This window comes from Mirounga angustirostris, unplaced genomic scaffold (assembly GCF_029215605.1).
Source record: "Mirounga angustirostris isolate CCGP_5_RB_7025 unplaced genomic scaffold, mMirAng1.0.hap1 SCAF_11, whole genome shotgun sequence".
NCBI lineage: Eukaryota > Metazoa > Chordata > Mammalia > Carnivora > Phocidae > Mirounga > Mirounga angustirostris.
In genome coordinates this window covers 15983288-16001223 of record NW_026991719.1, presented here as the reverse complement: position 1 = coordinate 16001223, position 17936 = coordinate 15983288, and positions in this window count along the sequence as shown.

Here is a 17936-nt window from a genome sequence, read left to right as displayed (position 1 = left end):
CCCTGTATCTGCCTGGTCAATTGCTTCAAACCTGACTCTTAAGACTCACTTTGGTAGCTTTTCCACTCAAGCCTCATTGGGTTAACTGTCTTTCCTCTGGGCTTCCAGAATACCTAAACACACCCCTGCTTAAGTCCTTAAGCACAGCGACTAGAGACACAGCCTGTATCTCTCTTCCCACCATCTGACTCTGTATTTGACATATAGGGGTAGCTCAAAAATACTTGCTGAATGACTAAACGCCCCCTCAATAGCCAAAACTTTATAGCAGCTTCTTGGTACCTGCAGGAAAAAAAAAGTCCAAATTTTAGCACCTGGCTTATGAAATACTTGGAGAGAAAAGCAGTAAGGTGAGGGCTGCTTTTCAGAGTTTTTATTTACCCAACCTTACCTCCCAGGAACTCTCCTAGGAGCCCTGCTCCACAGTTTCCTGCAGACGAGGAGATGAAGCACGAAGGGAACCATCAGACTCCAGGCACCTTCTCAGTGTCAGGAGCTAGGTGGTAAGTCGCCCTCAGCGGGCTTTCTCCTGACCCCAACCTTTGACTTATTCTTTCTCCCCAGCCTCTTCCCTCCTTGCCACCAGTTCAAGCTCTACCTATTTTTCTAGCTGGGTGTTTCTACCAAAATTTAATCCACTTTTTCTTACATCAGATTCTTAACATCTCAAGAAGAACAGACGTCTTGTAATTTCCCTTATATTGCCAGGCTTGGAGGCTTCCAGCCACAGAGCAGTCCTCAGCAAATATTGTGGGTCTTAAGAAGAGCAACGAAATCTAGAGAACTTTATCTTTTTAGTAGTTGATCAGTATTGGGGGTGGGAAACAATCCTTTATTGCTTTCAAGAAGACACGTGTGGTGTTATGGTTCAGCTATTTTTCATCTGCAGTGCAATTACTATTTTTTTTTTTTTAAGATTTTATTTATTTGACAAAGAGAGAAACCGCAAGAGAGGGAACACAGGCAGGGGGAGTGGGAGAGGGAGAAGCAGGCTTCCCGCTGAGCAGGGAGCCCGATGCGGGGCTCGATCCCAGGACCCTGGGATCATGACCTGAGCCGAAGGCAGACGCTTAACGACTGAACCACCCAGGCGCCCCTGCAGTGCAATTAGAAACATGACATTATCATACATTTCAACCAATTGCCTAAAAATTTTTTATTTGGAAATATTTACTCAGCTTTACCTGTTAACATTTTCCATTTGGTTTATCATTTGTTCTGTTCGTGCGTGTATGTATATATATATGTATACATATATATACACACATCTTTTTTTCTGAATCATTTGAAAGTAGATTTCACACATCATATCCATTACTTCTAAATACTTCAGTGAATATTTCCTAAGAACAAGGACATTCTCTTAACCATAGTAGTTATCAATGTCAGAAAATTTACCATGTTCGAGTACTATTATGTAGTTTGTTGTCCATATTCCATGTGTATTAATTTCCTATTGCTGCTGTAACAAATTACCAAAAACTAAGTGATTTAAAACAACACAAACTTATTATCTTAGAGCTCTGAGGTCAGAAGTCTGAAATGGCCCTTACTGAGCTAAAGTTGAGGTGTCAGCAGGGCTGCATTCCCGGTCAGAATACTTTCCGGGTGATACTGTGTTCCCCTCACGGTGTCATATCCATGTCCACCTGTCTCTCGTCGGTGATGTTAATTTTATTTATTTATTTGAAGTTTTCTTTCTGAAGTTTAACATACAGTGTAGTATTAGTCAGGTGTACAATATAGTAATTCAACACTTCCGTGCAAGACCCGGTGCTCATCACAAGTGCGCTCCTTAATCCCCATCACCTGTCTCACCCTTCCCCCCACCCACTTATCCTCTGGTAACTGTCAGTTTGTTCTCTAGAGTTAAGAATCTGTTTCTTGGTTTGCGCCCCCCTTTCCCTCTGTTTAGTTTCTTAAATTCTACATATGAGTGAAATCATATGGTATTTGTTTTTCTCTGACTGACTTATTTCACTTAGCATAATACTCTCTAGCTGCATCCATGTCATTGCAAATGTCAAGATTTCATTCTTTTTGATGGCTGAGTGATATTCAATTGTATATACATACCATGTCTTCCTTATCCATTCGCCAGTGATGGACACTTGGGCTGTTTCCCTTATTTGGCTATTGTAGACAATGCTGCTATAAAGGTGATGTTAATTTTAATCACCTGGTCAAGGACTTATCCACTCTTTCCACTATATAATTACTGGTTTTTGTTTTTGTTTTGCCTGCATTCAATAAGCAATCTGTAAGGAGATACTTTCAGATTTGAAATATGCCCTTCTTTATCAAAATTGCCCCCATAGATTCAGTATCTATTTATGGCTCTTGTCTGAACCAATCTTTATAATTATGGCTGCAAAATGATGATTTTCCAACTCCAGGACTCCCTCCATGCTTACTAGCTGGCGTTGATATTCTCCTGTAAGCAAGGACCTCCCCTTTTCTCCCATTTATTTGTCTTTATTATTGATAGGGATTCATTCCTACATTTTCAGTGGTCTATGATTCATTATTGTCCTTGATTATTTTAGTGTTCAAATGATCCCAACTTTGGCCAGTGGGAGCCCTCTTAAGCTGATTGCTATGTCTTCTACTATGGCCATACTTATTTTTAGCACTTCCTTATTTGTGGCATAACAAGATGCTTCAGGTTCATCTTGGACATTCCTTGCCTCAGCCTTGAAATCAGCCATTTCTCCAAGGAGGCCTGGTTCCTCTTAGTGGGGAACGATATTAGAGACCAAAATTTGGGCACTAGTCCCTGTTGCTAGTGGAGTGTCTTTGCTTCTAAGCCTTTTTGGCAGCCATAGCTAGGAAAAACACACACACACACACGCACCCACACGTATGCATATTATATATACATACACATGTTAGAAGTGAGGAGGTCACACTGATACCTCCCACCCATCCCTATAGGATTCTTCTGTGCTTTCCCTATTTCATATTTGTGTGTCCCTTCTTCCACAGTGAGGACCCTGGCTCCCAACAATACCAAATCATTTTATCATTTGCTCAATTCCACAAAACACCTAAAATAGATTCACAGTTGCTTCAGTCATACCGTGACAGGAAGCAAACCTACTAAAAGTAGTCAGGCTCTGTTTGCAGTTCTCCACCTCCACACCCCTAAAGACAGAAGGTATATAGATAAATACTATGTTCATAAATTACTTGGATTAGTCCTCACTACCCCTAGCCCTCCACAATGGGGTTATGTTGTTCATTTGAAATACAGCTGAGCTTTTTTCCTCCAATTTGCTGTCAGTTTTAGCTTCCCCCCGCCTTTCCCATCCTTGTTGATTTGACTTAATTTTTTGAACATGTAGTAAGTTCCACAAATCAAAACTCTACAAAAAGATATGCTTAGAGAAGTGTCACTCCCTCCTGTATTCCTTCCATGCTGTTCCCTTGCACTCCTTGTAGGTGACCAACTTCTGGCTCCTCCTTCCTGTGTTTCTGTTGGTAAAGATGAGCAGACGTATGTATGTTTCCTTATTTCTCCCATTTCCTTACACAGAAGTTAGGGTTGGGGTTATTCTCTACATCCTCTTTTGCACTTTGCTCTGTTCACTGAAGAAATCCCGGAGATCGCTCCATATCAGATCGTGAGATGGTGCCCGTGCTTCTGTAGAATCTGATACGTGCTCTTACATTTGGACATTTAGGCAGGTTCCGATATTGTGTAATTTAAATAATGCTGTGATCGATAACCTTGTGCATATTTGTTTTCATCTTGTTGGAAGTGAATCTTCAGGGTAAACTCTAACAAATGAGATTGCTGGGTTGAAGGGCAAACGGTAAATGGAATAATCTTCGGTATTGCCATCCCTTCCCCCAGGAGTTATAAAAGTTCCTGGTTCTTCCCACAATGCAGGAGACTGCCTGTTTCCTCACAGCCTCACCAGTGGAGTGTCTTGCCACGGTTTTCATTTTTTGCCAATCTGATGCAGGAAAAATGGTATGTCAGCGTCACTAGAAAACCACAGGCCCAGGATGGAGTCACTGATGTTAGGCCAAGTCATCAAGCCAGGGCTTAATACCTACCCCAACTGCAGTTCCAACCTCCCCCAGAAATGTAGTCTTAACAGGTCAAGTCAGGACTTTTCTGATCAGCTCTAATGAGGTAATCTGTCACAGGGGCTCTCTTCCCAAAGGAAGATGACATAATCTGCACGATAAGACCCCCCCCCTCGCCCCAGCCCTTTCCTCTAAGAGAAAGTGACCTTGCCTGAAACGGTCCTTTCTTTTCTTCTGCCAATAACTTCTTGCCCCAACCTCCTTCCTATAAAAGCCTTCTGTTTTGTACAACTCCTCAGAACTCCCCTCTACTTGCTAGATGGGATGCTGCCCGATTCATGAATCAATAAAGCTAATTAGATCTTCAGATTTACTCAGTTGAATTTTTGTTCTTCAGCAGTGTTGTTTTAATTTGCTTTTCAACCAGAGATATTTTAATTTTAAACTGTTGGAAAACAGTCCTGGTTACAGGTATGATTGTCATGTACTGAAACCTTGTTGAGGTGAATTTTATGGACTCTCAACTTGATATTCTCTAGAAAATTCTCTGAGAATAGTTTTCATTCTGGAAAAATATTAGTATACATCCTGTCCAAACTGAGCGAGATGACTTCTTAGTCCTTCTATCTGTTTTTTTCTGCAATTTGGTTTTTCCTGTTGATGTTTTAGTTGGCAGGGACTCTTCTAAAGCTTTCTTGCCCCACCTAATGGGCAAGGAAGGAAATCAAGCTGCCTGTTTTTGATGCTGCCTGGAAACCAGTTGAGATTCAGTATCCACCAAGATGTTCTGGCCTCACAGAACTTAGCACAAAACAAGATTCTAAAGAGAACAAGATATGGAGATTTATAGTCATGGCTTCAACATACTTCTAGAGCATGTAGAGCTAAACCATGTTTTAGAGAGTTGATTAATGAGGGTAGTTGACATCCTTTCTTTTCTTAGCTGTGCTCATTGCTACATGTGTAATCTTCGCTCACAGCTGTTGCTGTAGTCAGTCTCTAGGGCCTCAGGTGCTCATTTTTAGAAGTTATTTATTTAGGCAAAATGGAAATATGCATGCATTCTCGTTTAAGAGTAATGCCTGCTTGATGGGGGAAAAATCCTAGAAATTGTGGGAAAGCATAAAGAAAAAAATTAAAATTATCTGTACTCCCACCACTCAGTGATAGCCACAGTTAACAGTTTGGTCTCAGTATTTTTTTGGATCTTGGTACCTAGATACCTACTCTGCACACACACACGTGCCTGTGCATACACATGCACACCCATACACACACACACATTTTTCTACTGTCTCCCTTTTTTCTCTCTCTCTATAAACTCATACACATGTATGTACATACATACATACATACACAAAAGTGCTCACATTTTTCTACCTCTGATAGACACATACACTTTTTTTTTACAAAAAATTAGATAGTAGTAAACTTACCGTTTTGTATTTTGCTTTTGTCACTTAATTTACAGTGAACATCTTTTTCTATTCAGCGTAAACTGTAGCATAGTGGTTAATTGCTACATAGTAGTCCTTTTATAGCTATACTTTTTAAACTTTTTTTATCATGAACATGTAGTTGTTCATAATTTTTCAGCATCATAAACAATGTCTATGAACATAGATTTTTGTACACCTGCGTAATTATTCCATTAGCATTAATTCCTAGAAGTGGAATTGTTGAGTCCAAGAGTTCATGTTTTGAAAAATGTTTCTATTAAAAAGTGATACAGATACACTGGGGTCGGCCGAATAATGCCATTCCATCAAAGACGTCCACATCCTAATCCCTGGAACCTGGGACCATGTGACCTTACCTTACTTGGCAAAAAGAATTGTGCAGATGTAATTAAGTTAATGATCTCAAGATAGGGAGATTATTCTGGATTTTCCAGGTGGGCTCAATATTATCCCAACGGTCAGAGATGTGAGGATGGAAGCAGAACAGAAGGAGATGTGAGGATGGAAGCAGAGACCAGAGTGGCTTGAGTGCTGACGGGAGCCTCAGAATGCAGGTGGCCTCTAGTTTCTGGAAGCTGGCAAAGTCGAGGGAACGGACTCTCCCCTAGAGTCCCTGGAGGGAACGCAGCCCTGCCAGCACCTTGATTTCAGCCCAGGGAGACCCATTTTGGACCTGTGACTCCCAGAGTGGTAAGAGAATAAATTGTATTGTTTTTTGAAATCTTTTTTTTTAAGATTTTATTTATTTATTTGAGAGAGAGAGAGAATGAGAGATAGAGAGCACGAGAGGGAAGAGGGTCAGAGGGAGAAGCAGACTCCCCGCCGAGCAGGGAGCCCGATGCGGGACTCGATCCCGGGACTCCAGGATCATGACCTGAGCCGAAGGCAGTCGCTCAACCAACTCAGCCACCCAGGTGCCCTAAATTGTATTGTTTTAAGCCACTAAATTTGTTACAGCAGCAACAGGAAACTGACCCACGCACAGCTTTGCCAATTGTCCTAAGTAAGGCTTGTCTCTCTATGCAGCGGTCCCCTTTGTGTCTTCAGTCCCACTCCCCAGGGGGAGCCACTTTCAACTCTTACACACCTTTCTTCTGGCTTTACCTCCCCATGTCTAAATAATATGCCTATTCTGCTATTTCTCGATTTATTGATTTTAGCCATTATTTATTGAGTTATTGAGTTCCTCTTAAAGTCGACGAGGATTTAGCTCTCCTATATTACTACCCCAACTTCCAACCCCAAAGTCTCCCCATATATTATTGTCATATCCATCTGGATAATCCAAGATACTCTCCCCATCCCAAGGTTGGCTGATCGGCAAACTTAATTCCATCTGCAAACTTAATTTCTCTTTTCCATATAACCTAATATATTCACAGGTTCTGAGGATTGGGACATGGTCATATTGGGGGGGGCATTATTGTGCCCACCACATCCTCCATCAAATCTGCCAAAGCTCACCGATAACATGTTCCACACCCTTGTTAAGTCAGACCTCCCTCCTAGAGCTCTTCATGCTGGTTGAGCTGAACCGATTGCCCTCTGGTCTTGCTATGGAGTCATCCAGGGATTGTTTTTTCTCTCTCTGCTCTCTTGCATGAATTCTGTGTTTCCTGGGTTTCGTGTCTTCTGCATTCTTAGTGTGCTCCTTCTTTCTCTGAAGCTCATCCTCCCGATGTTTCTGAAGACAGTATGTTTCTGAAGACAGTATGCATTGGAGTCCTTAGATGTCTGAAAATGTCACTCTTCCACCTTCATATTTGATTGAAGGTTTGGTTGAGTATGGATTTCTAGGTCAAGGATCATTTACTCCCAGAATTTTGGAAGTATTGCTCCATTGTCTTGCAACTTCTAGAGACCTTACCGAGAAGCCTGATCCTATTCTGATTCCCAACCCTGTTGCTATACAGCTTGTTTGTTCTCTCTGGAAGCTTTTGTGATTTATCACTGGTCTTTGGAGTTCATGATAATATGGCTTGGTGTGAGTCTTTTTTCATTCATTGTCCTGGACACTTGATGAGCCCTTTCCATGTGGAGACCATTGTCCTTCAATTTAGGGCCATTTTTTGTATTATTAATTTGGTAATTCCAGTTCTTCCATTTCTTTGTTTCCTTTTTTCTGGACTGCCTGTAAGTTGGATATTGGACCTTCTGGAATGATCTTCTATATTTCCTATCCTTTCTGTTCTGTTTTCCATCTCACTTTTTTTTTTTTTAAGATTTTATTTATTTATTTGACAGAGAGAGAGACAGTGAGAGAGGGCACAAGCAGGGGGAGCAGCAGAGGGAGCGGGAGAAGCAGACTCCCCGCTGAGCAAGGAGCCCGATGTGGGGCTCGATCCCAGGAGCCTGGGATTATGACCAGAGCCGAAGGCAGACGCTTATCGACTGAGCCACCCAGGCGCCCCTCCATCTCACTTTTATTCTACTTTCTGGCAGATTGCCTTGACTTTATATGAAAACTCGTTTATTCAGTTTTTAAAATTTCGGCTCTCATATTTCAAATTTCCAAACTCTTTCTCATCTCTTGATTGTAACAACGTTGCCTCCTTTTCCTCCTTCTCCCTTTCTCCCTCCCTCTCTCTCTCTCTCTCTCTCTTTATTTGGGTCCTGTGCTTGTTTCATGGATGTAATATGTTTTCTTACCGCTATGAGAGTCTTTTACCGGTGTGGTTGTCAATGTTGGAGTCTCCGTTTGTTCTCTATATACTTTTCTTTCCTTAGTTCCTTATTTGTCTCTTGTCTTCACAATGGAAGCATTCCTCAAATGTCTGGTGATCTTTTACTGACATTGAACACTGAGGCTCTCAAAAGCCTTTGGCCATCCCGTGAGGCTGGCAGTGGCTCTGATGAAGGGTGACAGAGCAGTGTGTCAGCTTGGGTCTGGTAGGAAACACATGCTGCCCTTCAACTGGGCCACCGAGAAGGGCTTACTAAAGGATCATTTATGAAGATGCGGGCAGGCTTTAGGGGAAACAGCAAAGAATAGGTCAAGTATGCTATCGGTAGCAATAATGGAGAGCTTTTACTCCCTAAGGCCTGAAGGGCAAAAGAAAGGAGTCATTGCAACTCAGTGAGGGTCTCCATATGGAAAGGGGTAGCTACCTGGAGCTGTGTCCTTAGGACACAGCCTGTTGGTGACACGGTGGGGAGGCAGTGAAGGAAATACGTGCCCTGACTTCTCTCTCCTGCCATCCATCTCTGCCTCTCTGTCCACTGAAAGAACTTGACAAGGAGTCATCTATACTTCTGGCACCCAGAGGAGGCTGGAGGAAGACCAAGGCTGGAGAAGGAAGACCTCCAGCCTAGGCTCTATCAGTCTGGGTCTGGTCCGGAAAAGAGAAGTCACTCTGCATGTTTCCGGTATAAAAATTTGAATGTAGATTTAGGGGCTCATGTAGGGGTTGGAAGAGCTAGAGATGGTGGTGAGGGTACAGGTTGGGATGCCACCCAAAAGGTCAGAGGAGCTGACGTGGAATGCCTAGGCCCAAAGCTTCCAAAGCTGGCATAGAACCTGCAGCAGAAAATTCTCAAGAATCTCTGAGAAGGTCCCATCACTCACCCCAGTTTACAGTGGCAAAGTATTCCCAAAAGCTTAATTGGAAGCCTCTGCAAATCTCATCTGTCCAGGTGTCTGGTTTCCACAACCCCCAGGGAAGTAGTGTTTCCTTCCAGGTTCTCCCACATCCACCTCTAGGAGTCTTTCCTCTAGGCCCCCTTGGCTTTTCTGCAGACGGAGCCTCCCATCCCCTGTCAGTGGAAGGGAAGGCAGGCAGGGAGGATGGCCAGGCTTGGTCATTAGGGTTCCATGAACTGGATCCTCTTGGGTTTAATGTCTGGTGCAGCAGGGTAAGCAGGGGACCCAGGGTCCAGCCACTCAGCATACAGACGGCGACACTGTCCCCCTGATTGCAGCTCTGAGCCTCACCTGGATTTTGCTCAGCCAGGGGGTTTCCTTCCTGAGGTCTGCTGCAGACCGCTCTGTGATGGTTTCTTGCTAAGCCTGTCACCCCTCCGGGGCTGCTCTTTGAACCCCAATACTGCCTCGAATTGCCTAGTCCTGTGATGTTGCCTTTCCTGTTCTGCTTGTCCTTATGGGTGGATTCCCTCTTAATTCCTTTATCATCATTTTACTGGGATTTGAGAGGGAAAGATGGTAACACAAGTAGCCAGTATGCCAGGATTAACTAGAAGTGTATATTTCTTAAGACTTTGCTACAAATTGTCAAATTAGATGCTCACTTTTAAGTCTTGCAGTAATGATTTTTAAAATTTAAGTTAAAAACATTTGTTCAATCATAGTTATTATTTATTCTAAGATATTCAAATAAGGAAAATGTGAAATAATACAGGTATAACAACCTTTACTATTTTTTAAAGATGTGTTCATTTATTTATTTAGAGAACACGAGCAGGGGGAGGGGCAGAGGGAGAGGAAGAGAGAGAATCCCAAGCAGACTCTGAGCTGAGCTCGGGGCCTGACTTTGGGCTTGATCTCATGACCCTGAGATCATGATCTGAGTCGAAATCAAGAGTTGGACGCTTCACCTACTGAGCCATCCAGATACCCCTAACAACCTTTAAAAGCAACCTTTTCCATTGCTAAAATTATGCTCATTAAAGAAAGTGTGGAACATTGCCAGACACAATCCTAAGCACTTTGTAAACATTAGCCCCTTGTAGCTTCATGCTAACCCATTTTACAGAGGAGGAACCTGAGGTACAGAGAGGTTCAGAAACTTCCCAAGACTGCACCCCTGCTAATCCCGGGTAAAGCCTAAATTGTTCAGGCCCAGGCCAATGGCTGCACCCCCTCCTCTCTTGGCTCAGAAAATAGACGGAAAAAAGATCAGCTACAGCCCTATGACACCAAGACGACCTTTTAACCTTTTGGAGTATTTGCTTCCAAAATTGTTAATGTACTTTCTAAGTTAGAAGACAATTGTAAGTCTAGGGTCTGGGTAAATATGTACTCTGTGTTTTATCACTCAGTGTTATGTCATGAGTTTATATGTATATAAATTTTATTGCAACCAAAACACTCACAAGGATCCATTTAAATTTATATTAAGGCCATTGAATAGCAATTCTAAACCATGAAACAAGTAGGGTTGCTTTGTTCAACTTCAGACGACTCCATAGTTTCTAATGGACTCAGACACAGCTGACTTCACATTGCCAGGCCTGCTTCTCTCTCCTGCTAAGGGACGTAGGGCATGACATTCAGCCTCTCTGAACTTGAGTCTCCTCACTTGTAAAATGGGGATAGTGACATCTTACATGGTTGTCATCAGAATTTAAAAGAAGAAGGAAGAGTGTCACAGCTCCCTGCTCCTCCATAAATGGTAGGGATTGTTATCTTAAGATCACTGCTCGATGCCCAGAGACATTTTCCAAAAGATAGGTAACACACTGGATTTTTATGTAAGGTTGAACCTTTTTACTCCTTTATCTGGGCACTGAGAAAAGATCTAGTCTCTATCTGATAGGCTACTTGTGTGGTGTTTACAGTTAGGAGAGACTGATGTATATATAAAACTTCTCAGAAAATGTTATAATGAACACACACCAAAGTTTCAAGATTCCCTCTTGGCCAGGACATTTTATGGGAAGTGATTGGTTACATGATCATCATTAGACTGGGCACAAGGAAAAATAATGTCAGGCTAAAGAATGTCGCTAGACCTCTGACCTGAGGCCAGCCAAAGAAGGTGGGTGGGCGGGGAGGTAGCTAGTCTCACCTGAAGGAGTTTAATCTCATTAAAGAGTATCAGAGGGGCGCCTGGGTGGCTCAGTTGGTTAAGCGACTGCCTTCGGCTCAGGTCATGATCCTGGAGTCCCGGGGTCGAGTCCCGCATCGGGCTCCCTGCTCTGCAGGGAGTCTGCTCCTCCCTCTGACCCTCCCCCCTCTCATGTGCTCTCTGTCTTTCTCATTCTGTCTCAAATAAATAAATAAAATCTTTAAAATAAATAAATAAAGAGTATCAGAGAAGTCATTAAGCATTCTTATTAGGAATTCTAATTTTCTCCCAGGTTATGAAAAACATTCTGAAAAAGTTTTTTTCCAGACAGGTTTAATATTTCACAGTCGAATTTATGAAAAAAAGAAAAGGCAATTTGGGACTCCTCCAAGAAAAAAGTCCTGCCTCCCCGAGGTTCTCAATTTCCATCTTTAGAGCATAAAAAAGGAGTTAACCAGCTCAAAAAAAAAAAAAATACAATTATAGTATATGGAAATCGTCGTGTATCTTAGTATCATTACACATTTAGAAAATCTCTGAAGGAATATTCCAACAGAAGTTAACTGTGATCATCAACTATCTCTGTAATAATTGGCAACTGCGAAATTATAGAAGATTTTCACCTTCTACAGTATATCTTTGTTTTATTTAAAAAATTTTTTTAATAATGAGCACGTATTACTTTTGTAATGATAAACACCAAATCGGCTTTGCCAGCTCAGAGGTGTGGTCACTGGTAACTCCCCTGAGCCCTTTTTCATGACGAAGCATCAACCAGTTCATCGGACGAGCAAACCGCTCATTTGGGCTCCAGGGAGCTGAGGTTCTCACCTTTGAGCTACATCAGAATCCCCTGGAGGGCTGGTTCCATTGCAGATCACTGGGGTGCACCCCCAGAGCTCCTGAGTCAGAAGGTCTGGGATGGGGTCCACAATACGTGTTCCTAACGAGTTCCCACGTGCTGTTGCAGCTGCCGCGGCCAGTCTGGGGACCACACGTTAGGAACTGCTGTGGTCCAGGAAGGACCACAGGGGATTGATTTGATTCCACAGGGGAATCAAAGCCAAACAAGGAGGAACTTCACTCACTTCCCACTTTTGCCTCTGGCTGGCCTGTAATTGTTTTTGAGAAGAGGAACTTGATTTGACTGGCTTTATTTAATAAGAAGTTGTGCTGGAAAAGAGTTGTGCTTTATCTTCTTAAATGAGCACTTGGTTTAGAGACTAAGTCCCTGTGGCCTCTGGGGCTTGAGGACCGGTCTGGGGGGGTGGCTGTGTGTGCTGGGGGCTTCACAACCTGGCGGGTGGCTATGGCTCATTACCCTCAGCCCAGGCCACTGGCCGTGTTTTCTTGGAACCCTGAAGGGATGACATTGACGGTGATGGGGGAGCGATCACTGCAATACTGAGGTCCTGTTTGGGAAGCAGTGTGTGCTGTGACGGAAGTAAGCAGAACAGGGAGAACATCCTTACTAGGCCCCAGACTACCCACCGGTTATGAATGGAGTCACTCTCTTTTTTTATGGTGGTAAAATATACATAACATAAAATTTACCATGGTAATCATTTTTAAGTGTATAGTCCAGTGGTATTAAATATATTCCCATTGTTCCATTCATCTCCAGAACTTTTTCATCTTGCCAAACTGAAACTCTGTACCCATTGTCATTCTTTCTTAAATATCTAACAGCCTTTGTTGAGATAGAATTCACATGCCATACAGTCCACCCATTTTATAGTATATAATACAATGGTTTTTAAGTATATTCGTAGAGTTGTGTGACTGTCACTGCAATACATTTTTAAACACTTTTGTCACCCCTAAAAGCAAGCTTGTACCCAACACAGTCACTCCCCAATTCCCCTAGCCCCCTCCTCCAGCCCCTCATCTACTTTCTGTCTCTACAGATTTGACTGTTCTGGGTGTTTCAGGTAAATGGAATCATATGAAATGTGTCCTTTTATAGCTGGCTTCTTTCACATAGCATCATGTTTTCAGGGATCATCCATATCGTAGCACGGATACACTTTATTCCCTTTTCTATTCACTCTTAATAAGATTCAAATGTGAACTCATTATCTCCTCCCTGCCTGCAATGAGTTCCTTCTCCACTTGGTTGATGCTTCCAGCTACTCAGCTTCCAAACCAGCCAACAAAATCTTTCTTTCAAATCCTCCATCCGTGCTCCCTACCCTCTCCCTACATCTACTGCCTCACCAGATCTGACAAATGTAGTTCAGACATGACTCTAGAATGCTAACCTCTCCACTTTGTCAGTGTCAACGCCATTGTATTTCTTGCCTTTAATGTCGAGGGCCTATCCAAGGCCTCCCACTTGTAGACTCTCCATCCTCTGGTCCCGCTTCCGTGGGCTCTCCAGTTACCTTCCTAAAATCAGTCTACTTAGAAACCTGTGCTCCTACCCATTGCTTCAGGGCCTGGCACAGAGACCACTTCAAACTGGATGTTCGGTTGCTCTCCTGCCCCTTCCACACAAGCTCCCTTGCAACATCATCTGTTCCCCACAGTCGGAGCATTCTCACCTGTTCCTCCTTCTGTCTCGAATGCCGGCAAACATCTGTGCCTCCTGGAGACCCTGCTCCAGTGGAAGCCAAGTCTGTGATGGAGCCCCTGGGCTTCTCCTGGAAGCTCAGGGAAAAGAGAAATCACTTTTGTAAGGCAATCCCTACTTTTCTTTTCTTTTCAAAAAAGATTTTGTTTATTTATTTATTTATTTGAGAGCGAGAGTGTGTGAGAGCATGCGCTTGGGGCAAGGGGCAGAGGGGGGAGGAGAGGGAGAGGAAGAGAGTCTCAAGCAGATGTTGTGCTGAGCGCAGAGCCCCACCTGGGGCTCTCGATCTTACCACCTTGAGATCATGACCTGAGCTGAAACCAAGAGTTGGACAAGATGTAAGCCACCCAGGCACCCCAGCAGTTCCTACTTTGAAATCTTCATTATTGTTAAGATCGAAAGCCCTCAATCATCAATCGACTCCCATTTTTAAAAACTGGCCTGTTGGGATGGTTTATTCCTATGTTAAATGCCAATTCTTCTATTTAAAGTTGTTCATATTTATTAAATGCATATTTCACACATATGATCTTAAATTATGTTTACTGTTTTTGGCACTTTTTTGGAATATCACTTCATTTTTTGTAATAATATCCTTCTTTACACGTGACCCCTTATAATGGGGGGACGGGTAGAATGGGTAGAAAACAGTACAAACTATATTTCTTGTTAATCTCCTAGGACTATTTTACCAGTTTACGATTTTCTTAGATAAAGCACTACTGTGAAAAAGGATGGGAAAATGTTTGAGGCAAGTTAGTCTACACCCTGGGGCTCTTTTTGTGTGTTTTAGATACAAGTTCCTGTGACTGATCAACTGGGAAGTCAAGTACTCAGGCAGCCTTTGGATATTGAAACAGGAACACCCTATTCCAGTTTTATAGCCTTGTGGGAGAGCACATTTCACCTTTTAGTGACTTCCTTTGTGTCTTCCTTTGCAAAGCAAGCCTTTCCTACAAACCTTGTAAAGATAATCATAGTTCAGCTGTCTTATAAACGACTTGCTTCTTTGATTTGATTAGTTTTCATCTCCATAGAGCTGGTAAAACCAGTTCTCTTGGATTTGTCGCAAAGGATTCACTGAAAAAGATAAAAGGAGAAGTGAGTGGGTCATTCCAAGAGTGGTTATCAAGCCAGATCAACTGCGATAGAGCAGGATGTTATTTCCATGGCTTTTGATGCGATCCGCACACATTACCTTGAACCCAGTATGCACGATGCAAAGGAAGAAGGGAAAAGCCTGCCTCAAAACGGTCAGTGGCAAGTTTTGACTGCTTGCTTAGGCCGCTGTCTGCCAGGGTTTCTCCTTCACTTATGTGCCCACTAATTTGAAAATTTGAGGTGGATCGTGCCTGCCTCAATTATTACTATGGTGTTCTATGGCAATTTTCCCTTTCCCTCATTTCTTCTACATTTACAAATTGGAATTCCTCTGTAGGGAAGACTTGTCCCCTCTCCCTGACTTATTTACTTAGCTATTTGTGTATACCCCTATAGACTTAAAGACATAACTTTTATGATATCTTTGGGTTATAATCCAATAGAATCGTTACTTGTTGCTTGAATTGTCCCAGCTTTGGTCTTTGGGAGCTCTTTCAGGTTGGCTCCTGGGCCCTTTTGATTTGCACCATCATTTTTATTGGGCACTTTCCTTACTTTCTGGCACCGTGAGGTTTTCCGTTTCTCCATAAAGCTCATCAGAAGCACCAGATAAGGACTGTCTTTTGTAAAGCACTCTGTATGTAATTTCTATTAATGTAAAGATGCTATTAAAGTTATCAAAGCAAAGTATCATTCATTACATGTAAAGTACAGATGTCAAGTCCGAGTACTTGAAGAGAGCAAGCATGACAAGCCGTAAGAGCTACATGGGCAGAAGCTCAACTGCCTTACATTTTTATCCAAAATGTTACCACCCCTCAGTACCACCGAAGGGCCTCTTAAGTCATGTGATATCATTTTAAGTGTCACACCTCAGCTACTCTCCATTCCCAAAATGCATCATCCATTCTGGTTGAAATGGGAGTTCAGTGGGACAAAGCTCTGGTATCAAATACAACTGTATTTATTTAGCAATATTCATGAGACAGATTCATGTAATTTGAAATATTGCACTAACTATTCTGTTAAACAACACTCCTTTAAGAGGGAGGCAGGATGAGGAATTACACATCTATTCCTGTCAGTAGCTGGATTTGAATTTTGACATTAACTACCCCTGTGCTGGTCACCAAAACTTTCTCAAAGGAAAAATAAAAGGACAATAGGAACCATTCAGGAGACCCGAACAGTGTGTGTGTGTGTGTGTGTGTGTAAGAATATCCATTTTTGTAATTTAGAGAAACTTAAAGTGAAAAAACTCTACAGTGTTTGAGTAGAATTCATACCATTTAGTTTACTTAAGGCAATAGAATTAGGGTACAGCTCGGGACTTTCAAAAATGTTAAGTCTTGTCATCAGTCTTTCTTTTGTCATAAAATGACAGGTTTATCGGGGCACCTGGGTGGCCCAGTCAGTTGAGCATCGGACTCTTGAGTTTGGCTCAGGTCATGATCTCAGGGTCTTGGGCTGGAGCCCCGTGTAGGTCTCTGCGCTCAGCGGGAAGTCAGCTGGAGATTCTTTCTCTCCCTCTGCCCCTCTCCCCTTCAAATAAGTAAATAAATCTTTTTTAAAAAATGACAGATTTACCCATGCAGGAAGCATACCCAGATCAAGGAGTAGGGACGCAGTTCTCTGATTCAAGAAGGAAAGGTATGACTTGAAACAGACCAGAGCCAAAACAAGACACAAAAGTTCGGGTCGTCTGTCTTCACCTGTGCAAAGCTGAGGGAAAAACGTAAACAAGAAGACTGTCTTCCCCATGTAGGATAGAGAGATGAATAAGAATAAGCAGGTCCGGGGCGCCTGGGTGGCTCAGTTGTTAAGCATCTGCCTTCGGCTCAGGTCATGATCCCGGGGTCCTGGGACCGAGCCCCGCACTGGGCTCCCTGCTCTGCGGGAAGCCTGCTTCTCCTTCTCCCCCTGCTTGTGTTCCCTCTCTCGCTGTGTCTCTCTCTGTCAAATAAATAAATAAAATCTTAAAAAAAAAAAGAATAAGCAGGACCATGAGACAAGCTGCTGATTTTTTGTTGTTGTTGTTGTTGTTGAGGCCTATAGAATTCAGCCATGTTTGCTGGTTTAGGTGTATTTGTCTCTGCAACATCCAGGTAAGCCACGGTGGGTATCACTGACGCTGTTCGAAGACTTTGGTCCCATTGCTCTGAGAATGCACGGGGCAGCCAGCAGAGAATCCTCAGCACCGAGATGCTAGCCCACCACAAGTCCAGCTCAGCTATTTCTGTGTTGAAACATGCCCAGTCATTTTCAGGGCCCCAAGTCTTCTCGGGAGAGGGATAAGGTAGGCCAATGACCGTGGCCTTAGCAAAAAGAGTTACCTCTGGAATTGGACAGACCCCAGACTAGTTCTTCCGGGTGGGGTTCAAGAAAAAAAAGTCCTAGTAACAGTGGGCCTTAGCCCGGCTCTATGAGTTTCAGTGTTTGTCAACTCTAAGATCTATCACAAGGCCTCATCTCTCTGGTATGCCAAGGCATGTAATGAGTGAGGCACCATGGATCCTGGGGCAGGTATGAGTATTCATCTGTGCCTCCAACACTTCGAATTCTTAATTTCCATGTTCTTTAAGCCCTTCCTTAGGAGTCTGCCATTGCTCCAGGGATGGGTCTTCTCCTCCTTGATTCGTCTCTTGTTTAGATTGCTCTGACACACAAGAAAAGTATTTAGAAAGTTGATGTTACTGATCTCTTGTTGATAAGACCCTGTGAGAGGTGTTTTTTTTTTTTTTTAAAGCTAATGAAACAATTATAAAATCTTTCTGCAGAAATCTCAGGATGTAACCTATTTACCAAAGTTGCCCGAACATCATGGGTGAGGTATGAACATAGCCCTATATATAGGGTAGGGGTCAGCTTTTATTTATCACCTCTGGGTCCACTAACCTTCAGCCTCCTCCGTTTTTCAGGGGCCAGTGATTTGATTTCTTAATTGTTTTATTTTCTCTCTTTCTGAATGTTTCCCATCTATTTCACTATCTCTTCCTACCACCAGATGGTGGAAAGGGAAAAGGA